This window comes from Orcinus orca, chromosome 2 (assembly GCF_937001465.1).
Source record: "Orcinus orca chromosome 2, mOrcOrc1.1, whole genome shotgun sequence".
In the NCBI taxonomy this organism is placed as follows: Eukaryota; Metazoa; Chordata; class Mammalia; order Artiodactyla; family Delphinidae; genus Orcinus; species Orcinus orca.
The window spans coordinates 172,208,228-172,221,160 of NC_064560.1; the positions used below are offsets into that span (position 1 = coordinate 172,208,228).

At 41.8% G+C, this 12,933-nt stretch overlaps 1 protein-coding gene across 1 annotated transcript in view; it reads right to left on the reverse strand.

Moving 5' to 3' along the window:
* The window catches only part of DPF3 (double PHD fingers 3), a 260,049-nt gene that overhangs the window by 136,750 nt on the left and 110,366 nt on the right, over window positions 1-12,933 (reverse strand). The gene's annotated exons all lie outside the window — the stretch shown is intronic.

Genomic DNA, 12,933 nt, shown 5'->3' on the forward strand with positions numbered 1-12,933 from the left:
GCTGGCCTGCTGCTCCATATCCCAGAACTGGTCCCATAATCCCACTTATCTTGGATTAGCAATTCTTAATCCAGGCTGAAGCCAAAATCACCTGGAGAACTTCTTATTAACACCAATGCCCCAAATCCATGCCAGAGCTACCCAATCCAAACGTAGGTGGGTGGGGGAATTGAGCAACTCTTTTCTTTTTAAGAACTCTATAGCTTGTTACAATAGCTGACAAAGAACCTCTGGATGTCTAAGCATCATCTAGTTACTGCCTGGATGTCCTCTCTGATGTACCAAGACTAGTCTAATGGTTTTTCCAGTAGATTCCCAAGGTTCCCTGTATTTTTCCCAAGCCACTGTCATTAACTGCCTGCTTCCTAGACTGTCCTCTCCACTGGTTTTATAAGATCCAGGGTGGCAGGAACCATGTCCACCTCAAGTATCCCCAGTGCTTAGCACAGTGCCTGGCGGGCATATCAAGAAATACTTATCAAATAAATTCAACCAGAACTGAACCAGCCTCAGAAACGCGGGAAGTGAATGACCCTTAGCCCCTGCTGTTCCTGGCTCCAGGAGACTCCTCCATCCACATCCAAACCGTCCAGGAAGGACCCCTTGAACGGAGCACAGAGCCCACCCCACCCATGCCAAGACGGGAGCCTCTGTGCCTTAGGCTCTTTCTTGCCCCATGCGCTGCTTCATGGTATTTCCAGCCTGACCAAAAGCAGGTTAGTGAGAAGGAACTGGTCCAGACCAGCATACGCAAAAGGTCTAAGTGACAAGAGGTCAAAACTGTCAGTGCTCGTCCAAGTCCTCCACCCTCCCTGAGACTGCGGTCACCACACTTGTTGGTCAGCTGCCTGGGGCAACTCAGCTTGTAGTTGCAGGTCCACTCTCCCAGGAGAGTCCATTTTAGTAAGTAGTTTGAATGTCCAGAAGAAGGGATTGTCTTTATTTCATTCTTTAACTTTCTCTAGTAGATTGGAGACGCTCCACAGTGCAGAGGACAAGGGCGAGTCCTCATACCCCCATTCCCTGCTACCTTGGAAATCTCACCACACCTATCTGAGCCTGTCTCTTTGCCTGTAAGATAAGGGCGGTAATAATACCTACCTTACAAGGACTGTCGTGGGGATTAGCTCATATTCAAGAAGAAGCTCTTTATAACCATGAAGCGTTGTACAAATGTCAGTTATTAATTATCATGAATTAGCTGACTTAGACGAGCCTGGACTCTCTGCCCACGTGACATGACAAGGCTGCTCTTTGCTCCTTTAGCCAAAAGGGTGGAAACAGGCCTCCCTTTGATGTCTGATTCAACTCGTATCAACAAGCAAATGGCCCCAAGAACTCTCTCAGGGCTCCCGCCCCCTTCCTTGCCCTCCTCCCTGGGCTGGCAGGCACCAGGGTGCCTTTACAGGGCCAACACGTTCAGCCCTGGAGTTCCACTTATAGAGAGATGAGCAGAGCCCCGTGAGAGTTATATTGTTTATCTCATTAGAACAGGAGGCACATAACTCAAGCCCATGTGTGTGGTGGACGAGGAGGGAGGAAGAGGAGAGGGGAGGGGGAGGATAGAGGCACAGCTGGGCCCGGGAAATTAACCTGGAGGAGGGAGCCTGGGGCTAGGGGGCATATGGAAGAGGGGAAGGGGGAGGCGGTAGACAAGAGGGGGGACCAATCCTCCCCGTAACCAAGGCCACAGCAACTCCTCCATTCACACACCCCACTGAGCAAACTGCTTTGCTATTACTTTGATCTGCAACTCCAGGTACACTTAGGTGCAAGCACAAGCATGACGGACACACATGCACACACGCACATCCACATGGGAACTCATACACTGGATGGTGGGAGAACTGGATTCATAGGAAAATTCAGCAGGATGAGCTCGGTGCCTGTGCAGTCGGCAGACTCCAGCCAATCACTTGTTATATGCGTGGCCTACGTTCAGCAGGTGGGTCCTGAGTGTATGAGCATCTCTGACAGACACAGCATGAGCCATTAAGAATTCAGAAGATGAAATGGGACGGGAACAGATGTGAAAAGAAGAAACAGAATGGCTTCCGCTTCCCCTCTTCCAGAGCTGAGCGGTGGCATTCAAGCCCACCCAGAGAAGGGCTTTGCCTGCAGCAGCTCAGGGAGGTGGCCCGAGGCTCCCCACAACAGAAAGCTCATTACTTCACAGGACAGACTGTTGGCCAACTCTTACTGTGATAAAGAGCCTCACCTTGCCCTTATTTTGAATCAAAATCTACCTTCCTGTTATATACTTATGCCAATTTGTCCACCCTCGGTCCCAAGAGTGAATAGGTGTCATCTGCATCCCAGCCACCCACCCCATCCACCTGCTTGGGTTTGAAGGAGAGCCTACGGAGAGGACGGAGAAATGGAGGGCAATGGGAGTTGGAAGAAAGAGGCAGTGACTACACCTGCTCGTGAGCCTGGGATTCTTCACCAAGACTGGGCATCAGAATTGCAGAAGTAGTTATCGAAAAGGGCAGATGGAAGCTTGGTTCCAGTCCAATCCTACCGAACCAGAATAACAGAGATTCACCAAGAAAACTGTAGTTTGAAAAACTCCCACATAAGGAACTTCGAACAAGATCAAATCTTACTCATATTTATTTCCCCAGGGCCCAGCACATAATAGGTGCTCCATTAATGTTTGTGGCTGAGGATGCCAATTTGGACCAACTGCAGAGTTGGAGGGATGAGTGATAAGCCCCGGGTAGGGCTTGAGGAGTGGGGAAGATGTATTTCCCAAGCACTTATAGCCATGTCATTTCCTAGTGCTCTGTCATCCTCTCTTCTCCTGGCTTATATAAGAGCTGCCCTGATCTCATGGACCGCCTCTTCAGTGGAGCATTCCTGAACCACCCCAGGCCACAGTGCCTCTTCTCTTCCCTGAAAGTCTGGAGTCCTGGGCACTTGGCACCACGTGACAGCACTCGGCGTGGCTCTCTGTCTGGCTCCCCGACCATCCCCTTCCTGCCTCCCCTCCCATTCTTCCCTGAAAGCTTCTCTCTAAGATTCAATTTCAGTGTCCCCTGTGCCAGGACTGCCCTGGCAAGGTAGACCTCAAATCCATAATGCTGCCTGCTTCTTCTGGCCCAGAGGTTCCCAAGCCCCTCACTGGTCCCATCACACTCAAAAGCTGACAGAGTAACAGTAGCTAACATTTACTGAGCTCTTACTCTGCTCTAGGCTAGCACCTTATACTCAATGCTATCTCATTGTGACAAAAAGCCATTTAAATGACAAAAAGACATTTAAAGGATGAGGATAGTGAGGAAAGCAGTGATTAAGTAACTGGTGCAGGGTCATACAGCTCATAAGCGTAGCCTAGCTATCATTTCTTTAACAAATGGGGATATACACATATATATATACGTACATATATGTTGTGTGCTTGCATAGAGTTTTTTAATGGAAAGATAAACCAAAAATTAATTTTTTAAAGAAGTTACAGGGAAAATAAAAACAGAATAATAGTAACAAGAAGAAGAGAAAGCTGCCTTTAGAAAGAAGAAAGGAACAGGGTAAAAGAACAGAGAGAGAATAGAGCTAGACTCTCTCTCTGAATATACCATGCTTTGTAGATTTGACTTTAGAACCATGTAAATATTTTATATTATTAAATTAAATTAAAATATAAAAACAAACAAACAAAAAAACAAACAAACAAAAAAAAAAACAAACATCTGCTTCTAGCTAACATGGTTTACCTAGGACCAGATTTACCTTCCCACCTGAAGCCAAGACAGAGAAAAAAATGAAACAAGAGTTTTCAAGACACTGGCCATCGGGCAATGAAGGACCATGATCCCTGAGATACTGGAAATGAACAAGATGAGTCCTATGACTGCCTGGGCTTACTTCCTTGAGAGAGTTTCCAGAGTGCAGCACAAGGAGGAGGAACATGGGTAGAACCCAGCCAACTTCCTGAGTCTGAACTGAAGAGAAAGAGCTGAGAGTCTGGGAAGACCAAGGTAACTAGAATTCAAGGAAAAGAATAGTAAAAAGAAGAAAGCGGCACAGAGAAAGAACTGTGGAGATACATAAAGGGTCCCCTTCAAGTATTCAGCTCAGTACTGATGAGAGCATGCTTGTAAGGAATCTACTCAATGCCGAGGAAAGAACCACCTGTAAGAACAGAGGTGTGCCTGGTTTGCACAAGGGGCTGAGAATAGTCTGTTCCCACAAGCATTCTGGGAAAGTCTCATGATTCATGGAGTACTGGGTAGGGTACACAGAATGGTCTTGCCTCACTAATGAGGAATAATTAGCCCTAGGCTAAGCACTGCTCCAGTTCCACCTAACAAATCTTAAAAGCAAGATAAGAAAAGATCAAATTGTTTCCAAGTCACTTGACAGTGAACCAAAACAAAGTTCCAGAATATTTACAGGAATAAAAAATATATACCATACCCAGTAAGGTAAAATTCACAAAGTTGGACATCCAATCAAAAATTACAAGGCATGTAAAGAAGCTAGAAAATATGACCTACAATGAGAGGGGGAAAAAAATCAATTGAAACCAAGCCAGAATTGACACTGATGTTAGAATTAGCAGCAAGAACACTAAAACAGTTATTATTTGTATTCCATATGTTTAAAAGTTAAAAACAGTTTGTTTTAAAAGACTCCAATTTGACTTCTAAAAATGAAAACTACAATGTGTGAGATTAAAAACATACTGGATGGAATTAATGTCAGATTAGACACTGGAGAAGAAAATATTAGAACACTTAAAAACATAGCAATATGGGCTTCCCTGTTGGTGCAGTGGTTAAGAATCCACCTGCCAATGCCGGAGACATGGGTTTGAGCCCTGGTCCGGGAAGATCCCACATGCCACGGAGCAACTAAGCCCATGCGCAACAACTACTGAGCCTGCACTCTAGAGCCTGTGAGCCACAACTACTGAGCTTGCATGCCGCCAACTACTGAAGCCCGCCCACCTAGAGCCCGTGCTCCGCAACGAGAAGCCACCTCAATGAGAAGCCTGCGCACCACAACAAAGAGTAGTCCCCACTTGCCACAACTAGAGAAAGCCCGCATGCAGCAATGATGACCCAACACAGCCGAAAATAAAAATAAATAAAATAAATAAATTTAAAAAAAAACAATCAATGTAACTCATCATATTAACAAACTACAAAAGCAAAACCACATAATCATCTCAATAGACTCAGCAAAATCAGTTGACAAAAACCAACATCCAATCCTGATTTAAAACTGTCAAACTAGAAATAGGAGCATCCTCAATCTGATAAAGAGCAACTACAAAAAACCTACAGCTGGGACTTCCCTGGCAGTCCACTGGTTAAGACTCCGCACTTCCACTGCAGGGGGCAGGGGTCTGATCCCTGGTTGGGGAACTAAGATCCTGCATGCCATGCAGTATGGCAATAAATAAAAACCAAAAAAAACCTACACCTAACATCATACTTAATAATGAAAGAATGAATGCTTTCACCTTAAGATCAGGAAAAACATAAGGATGTCCACTTTTTCCATGTTTACTTAATATTGTACTGGACATTCCAGCCAGTGCAATAGAGAAGTAAAATAAATAAAACACATAGATATTGAAAAGTTTTCTTTATTCACTAAAATAATCAACTATGTAGAAAATGCTGTGGAATCTATAGAAAGCTTCTAGAACTAATAAATGAGTACAGCAAGATTGTAGGATTCAAGTGAATACACAAAAAATAATCGTATTTCTGTATACTAGCAAAGAAAAATCAGAAATTTAATTTTTTTAATCCATTTACAATATTATCAAAAATATTAAGCACTTAGAGATAAATCTGACAAAAATGTGAAAGAACTGTACATTGAAAACTAAAAATTATTGATGAGAAAAATTAAAAGGGATAATAATAAATGGAAGGATATATTATATCCATGGGTTGGATGACTCAATATTGAGAACTGTCAGTTTTCCCCAAGTTGATCTATAAACTACACACAAGGGCTTCCCTGGTGGTGCAGTGGTTGGGAGTCCGCCTGCCAATGCAGGGGACATGGGTTTGAGCTCTGGTCCAGGAGGATCCCACATGCCGCGGAGCAGCTGTACCCGTGCGCCACAGCTGCTGAGCCTGCGCTCTAGAGCCTGTGAGCCACAAATACCGAGCCTGAGTGCCACAGCTACTCAGGCCAGCGTGCCTAGAGCCCGTGCTCCGCAACAAGAGAAGCCACTGTAATGGGAGGCCCGCGCACCACAATGAAGAGTAGCCCCCATTCCCACAACTAGAGAAAGCCTGTGCGCAACAACGAAGACCCAGTGCAGCCAAAAATAAATAAATAAATAAATATTTTTTTAAAAAAACAAAAAAAAACCTCCACACAATGTCAACCAAAATCCCAGCAGACTTTTTGTAGAAATTTACAAATTGATTATAAGATTCTTATGGAAGTTTGAAGAACCTAGAATAGCTGAAATAACTTCAAAAAAGAAGGACAAATTTGGAGAGCTCTTTTCATTAACAAGAAAACCAGCAAACAACCCAATTTTAAAATGGTCCAAAGATTTGAATATTTTACCAAAGGATATACATGGATAGTAAATAAGCACATGTAAATATGCCCAACATCATTAATTAGGGAAATGCAAAGTAAAACCACAATGAGATACCACTATATAACAATAGGAATGGCTAAAACTTTAAAAAGTTGACCATACCAAATGTTAGTGAGAATATAGAGGAACTGGAACTCTCATACATTGCTGGAAAAGAATAGTAAAAAATGGATATAAAATGGTACAACCACTTTGAATAGTAAAAAATGGATATAAAATGGTACAACCACTTTGAAAAACAGACTGACAGTTTCTTAAAATGTTAAATATATACCTTCCTTATGATATAGCCGTTACACTCCTAGGTACTTTACCAAGGAGAAATGAAATTATAAGTCCATATGAAGACTTATACACAAATGTTCATAGCAGCTTTATTTAAAATAGCCAAAAACTGGAAACAAATCCAAATGTCCATCAACAGATGAATGAATAAACTGTGATATAGCCATACAATGGAATACTACTCAGCATAAAAAAAAATGAATCATTGATACATGCTAGAACATGGATGATCTCAAAATAATTACTCTGAGCGAAAGAAGTCAAGACCCCAGCCACCAGCCACCAAAAAACGAAGTAGATATTATATGATTCCAGTATAGAAAGCATGCCTGGGGATTGGGAGACATATAAGGTAGAGGTAGGAGGAAGAACAGGAAGGAGGAATTACAAGAGACACAAGGAAACTTTTGGGAGTCATGGATATATTCATTATATTGATTGTGATGATAGTTTCACAGGTATACAGATGTCAAAACTTATCAAATTGTACATGTTAAATATGTGCAGAGTACTGTATGTCAGTTATACTTCAATAAAGATGTTAACTTTTTTTTTTTTTTTTTTTTTTTTTTTTGCTGTACGCAGGCCTCTCACTGCTGTGGCCTCTCCCGTTGCAGAGCACAGGTTCCAGACACACAGGCTCAGAGGCCATGGCTCACAGGCCTAGCCGCTCCACGGCATGTGGGATCTTCCCGGACCGGGGCACGAACCCGTGTCCCCTGCATCGGCAGGCGGACTCTCAACCACTGCGCCACCAGGGAAGCCCAAGCTGTTAACTTTTTTAATGAAAAAGCAACCCAGGGACTTCTGCTTCTGGAAAGATAGAGTAGATATACTCTTCCATATTCCTCCCACTAAGTACAACTAAAACTCTTAGACTTTGTTTACACAACAAAAATAAGATACTGAAAGGTAAAGAGGCTGACCAGCTAGTGACTTTCAGACCCAAGAAACAACAGGGTGGTGAGTTCCCTGGGCATTCCTTTTGCTTTATATGTCCCAGACTGAGTTCTGGAAAAGCTGATAATCCAGAAACACCTACAAATGTAGACAAAAAAAGCCCCAAGAAAATCCTGCTCTCAGGGCTTCCCTGGTGGTGCAGTGGTTAAGAATCCATCTGCCAATGCAGGAGACACGGGTTTGAGCCCTAGTCCAGGAAGATCCCACATGCCATGGAGCAACTAAACCTGTGTGCCACAACTACTGAAGCCCGAGAGCCCTAGAGCCTATGCTCTGCAACAAGAGAAGCCACTGCAATGAGAAGCCTGTGCACCACAACGAAGAGTAACCCCTGCTCACTGCAACTAGAGAAAGCCCATGTGCAGCAACAAAGACCCAACACACCCAAAAATAAATAAATAAATTGGAAAAAAAAAAAGAAAGAAAGGAAATCCTGCTCTCTCTAGCTAAAGGACCAGGAAAGGGGCAGCCTAGCAGGGCATCCCCTTGCTGGGTTAGTGTCAGAGAAGGTCAAGTGACAAACTGACCCCCCGTCGTGTCAGTGGAGCCCGCACAAGGAAGAGTAATGAGGCACTCTTTCTCCTCCCAACTAGGGTGGTATTGGTGAAGGCTTAGTGGGGAATCTGAATTCCCACCCCCACCCAGCAATAATAAGGTACTCCTCCCCCACCAGGGTGGCAACAGAGACCGAGTGGGGAACATGGACTTCCACATCCATCTGACAGTAACAAGGGGCACCTCTCTTCCCCTGTCAGCACAGTGTCAGAGGAGGTCTGTGAAAATAGAAGATTTAGATAACATCTAGAGTCTCATAACATTATAGCCAAAATGTCCAGGATTCAATCAAAATCAGTCATATGAAGAACCAGGAAAATCTCAACTTGAATGAGAAAATACAACAGGTACCAACACTGAAATGACACAAATGTTAGAATTATCTGACAAGGAGTTTAAAGTAGCCATCATAAAAATGTTTCAAAGAAACAATCATCAACACTTGAAACAAATGAAAAAATATAAAGTCCCACAAAGAAATAGAAGATATAAAGAAGAACTAATGACAAAAACCAAACTAACCCACAATGAATGGGCTCAACAGCAGAATGTAGAGGATAGATGAAAGAAGTAATGAATCTGGAGAGTGTATAATAGAAATCCTCCAATCTGAGCAACTGAGAGAAAATAGATTGGAAAAAAGAAGAAGGAGGAGGAGGAGGAGGAGAAAAGGAGGGAGCCTGGGGGACTTATGGGACTATAACAAAAGATCTAACATTTTGGAGTTCCAGAATTTTCTTTCCCAGTGGAGTCCCAGAAGGAGAAGGGAAAGAGAGTGAGGCTGAAAATATATTCAAAGAAATTACGGCTGAAAATTTTCCAAATTTGGCAAAAAACATAAGATTCAAGAAGCTGAGTGAATTCTGACAAGGATAAACTCAAAGAAATCTATACCAAGACATCAAAATCAAATTTCTGAAAACTAATAACAAAAAAATCTCAAAAGCAGTGAGAGAAAAATGATACCTCACTTATAAGAGAAAACAATCTGAATGACAGCAGATTTCTCATCACAAACTACTGAGGCCAAAAGGCAGTGGCAAGACATTTTTCAAGTGTTAAAATAAAAGGACGGTCATCCCAGAATTTTATATCCAACAAAAAAAATATCCTTCAGATGGGGCACGTATATACAATGGAATATTACTCAGCCATAAAAAGGAACTAAATTGGGTCATTTGTAGAGATGTGGATGGACCTAGAGACTGACATATAGAGTGAAGTCAGTCAGAAAGAGAGAAACAAATATCGTATATTAACGCATATTTGTGGAATCTAGAAAAATGGTACAGATGAACCAGTTTGCAAGGCAGAAATACAGACATAGATGTAGAGAAAAAATGTATGGGCACCAAGGGGGGAAAGGTGGGGTGGGATGAATTGGGAGATTGGAATTAACATATATAAACTAATATATATAAAATAGATCAACACTTGAAATGAGAACCTGCTGTATAGCACAGGGAACCCTGCTTCACTTCTCTGTACAGTAGAAACGAACACAACATTGTAAAACAACTATACCCCAATAAAAAAATAAATTAATAAAATAAAATAAAATAAGAACATCTTTCAGGAATGAGGGGCGGAATTCCCTGGTGGTCCAGGTTAGGCCCAGGTTAGGACTCTGCGCTTCCACTGCAGGGGGCACAGGTTCAATTCCTGGTCAGGGAAATAAGATCCTGCATACTGTGCAGTGTGGCCAAAAAAAAAGGAATGAGGGGAAAAATCAAGACATTCTCAGAAGAAGGAAAACTAAGAATTGTTACTATCAGACCTACTTAAAAAGAATGGCTAAAGAAAGTACTTAATCAGAAAGGGATTATAAAAGCAGGCATCTTGGAACATCAGAAAGGAAGAAACAACAGCAAAAGAGTAAAAATATGAGTAAATACAACAGACACTTAAGTTTTCTAAATTATATTTGACAATTGAAGCAAGAATTAGATATCTGTCTGATGTGGTTTCCAATGTATGTAGAGGAAATATTTAAGATACTGTTGTTATAAATGCGAGAGGATAAAGGATTTAAATGAAGAGAGGAAGAGGTGGGTGTGACTATAAAGGGGTAGGATGAGGGAGATCTTTGTGGTGATGGAATAGTTTTGTATCTTGATTGTGGTGGTGGTTCCACAAATCTATACGTGTGATAACATGGCATAGAGCTATGCACACACATTTCATCCATGTCAATTTTCTGGTTTTGATATTATACTATAGTTACACAAGATATATCCATTGGGGGAAATTGCGTGAAGGGTACAGGCGATCTCTCTGTACTATATTTACGACTTCCTGTGGATCTATAATTATTTCAAAATAAAAAGTTAATTTAAAAATGTAATTACATAAAATACAAAAAAAAAAACCCAGCAATACCTAATAAGTGAAAGCAAAAATGAAACAAATAAATCCAACTGTGTATTGAGTTAGTAGTACAACCACACAGAGGAATTATTTTAAGTGACCTTAAACACAGCAATTTGACTCTACATCCTTAATAGGAAATACGCTAAGGACAAAAAAACAATTGCAAAGAAAGAAATAAAAACTTAAACCATTTAAGTAACCTTACTGATGGTAGTCTCATTTTATTCTGATATTGCTGGGTGTTTATCACAGAATAAAACAGATAAGTAATTATGCTGGCCTCATTAAGAGCCAGTATCCTTTTTTGGTGTGGGAGAAAGGAGATAGAGAATTAAGATAGTTAAAACTGTCGAAAACTGAATTGAATGGGAAATACCAGTAAATTTCATAATGTATTTTCCCTTAAAAAGAGAAATAATGAAACAAGAAATCATATTTCTTGGTTCTGCTCACTGCAAAGTCCTAGAATCAACAACCAACCCAGAAGCAATGAGCACCACCAGATTGTGGTCTCTAAATAATATTCCTACAAAGAGGAAATAGGGGTTTTCCCTGGTGGCGCAGTGGTTGAGAGTCCGCCTGCCGATGCAGGGGACACGGGTTCGTGCCCTGGTCTGGGAGGATCCCACATGCCGCGGAGCGGCTAGGCCCGTGAGCCACGGCCGCTGAGCCTGCGCGTCCAGAGCCTGTGCTCTGCAACGGGAGAGGCCACAACAGTGAGAGGCCCGCGTATCACAAAAAAAAAAAAAAGAAGAAACAGGGTTTCTTAGAGAAATAGCTGATTCTAGGTCTGGGCCAGGACATGTACAAGATGAGCCTGAAACATTTGTCCCAATATTAGGATATCAAGGATGCTAGAGAAACTACTAGGCGGTTTCAAAACACTAGCACCGGACAAAACCCCTACTGTCCAAAGATGGGACAATTTAAGCATCAAGAATAATACTTGCAATGAATTAAAATGTAGCCAAGGGCTTCCCTGGTGGCGCAGTGGTTGAGAGTCCGCCTGCCGATGCAGGGGACACGGGTTCATGCCCCGGTCCGGGAAAATCCCACATGCCGCGGAGCGGCTGGGCCCGTGAGCTGTGGCCGCTGGGCCTGCGCGTCCAGAGCCTGTGCTCCGCAACGGGAGAGGCCACAGCAGTGAGACGCCCGCGTACCGCAAAAAAAAAAAAAAAAAAAAAAATGTAGCCAAAATGTATAAATCTGTGAACTCATGATGGTACTCAAGATAATAAAAATAACTTTATTGATCACCTTTGGAGAATACTAGGGAACCAACTCATTATTTTGAAAACTGATAAATAAAGGGGAAAAAATCATTTATCCATCCTTTCATATGTGAACTATACCACACAATAACTAAAACTTTACTGAGGAGATATTTCTCTTTATAAATCCCGTAGAGCTAATAAATGAAGAAATAATGATATCCTCGAATTGAATGCACCATTCTGCAACCCTGTATAGAATAAAGGATCTAGGCAATTTTCATCAAGGGCTGCTAACATCAGTAAAAGAGTGATATCTAGACCCCATGAACCTCCTGATGAACGTACACATCACCACTTAGGAACTGTTCCAGCCCCAAAAATTGAACGTGAATCTGCTCTTACCAATTCACAGGAATAACACCATGGGGATGCAGGGAGAAAACCCAGACTCTGGGAAACCCTACAGTGCAAACAACCCAGTTTCTTCCACAAATAACGAGAGAAAAAGAGAGAGAGAGAAAGAAACCTACAGATTTAAAGAGACTTAAGAGACACATCAGCCAATTGTAATGCAGTAGTCCTATTTGGATCCTGATTTCAACTATAGGGGGAAATAAATGTTGAACAAATATTTGATGCTATTAATGTCTTGTTTTTAACTTTGAGCTTTGATAGCTATGGTTGGTATGTTTATTTATGTTCTTAGCATTTAGAGATACACACTGAAAAATTTACAGATGAAATAATATGCTGTCTTGATTTGCTTCAAAATAACCAGGGTTCAAGGAGGAAAGTGGGAGGTGAGCATAAATGAAATGATTGACTATGAGTTGATCACTGGGTGTTAAGGCTGTGTGATAAGTACATAGAAATTCATTTTACTATTCTCTCCACTTTTGTATGGCTTTGAAACTTTTCATAATAAAAATTTTAGGGCTTCCCTGGTGGCACAGTGGTTAAGAATCCACC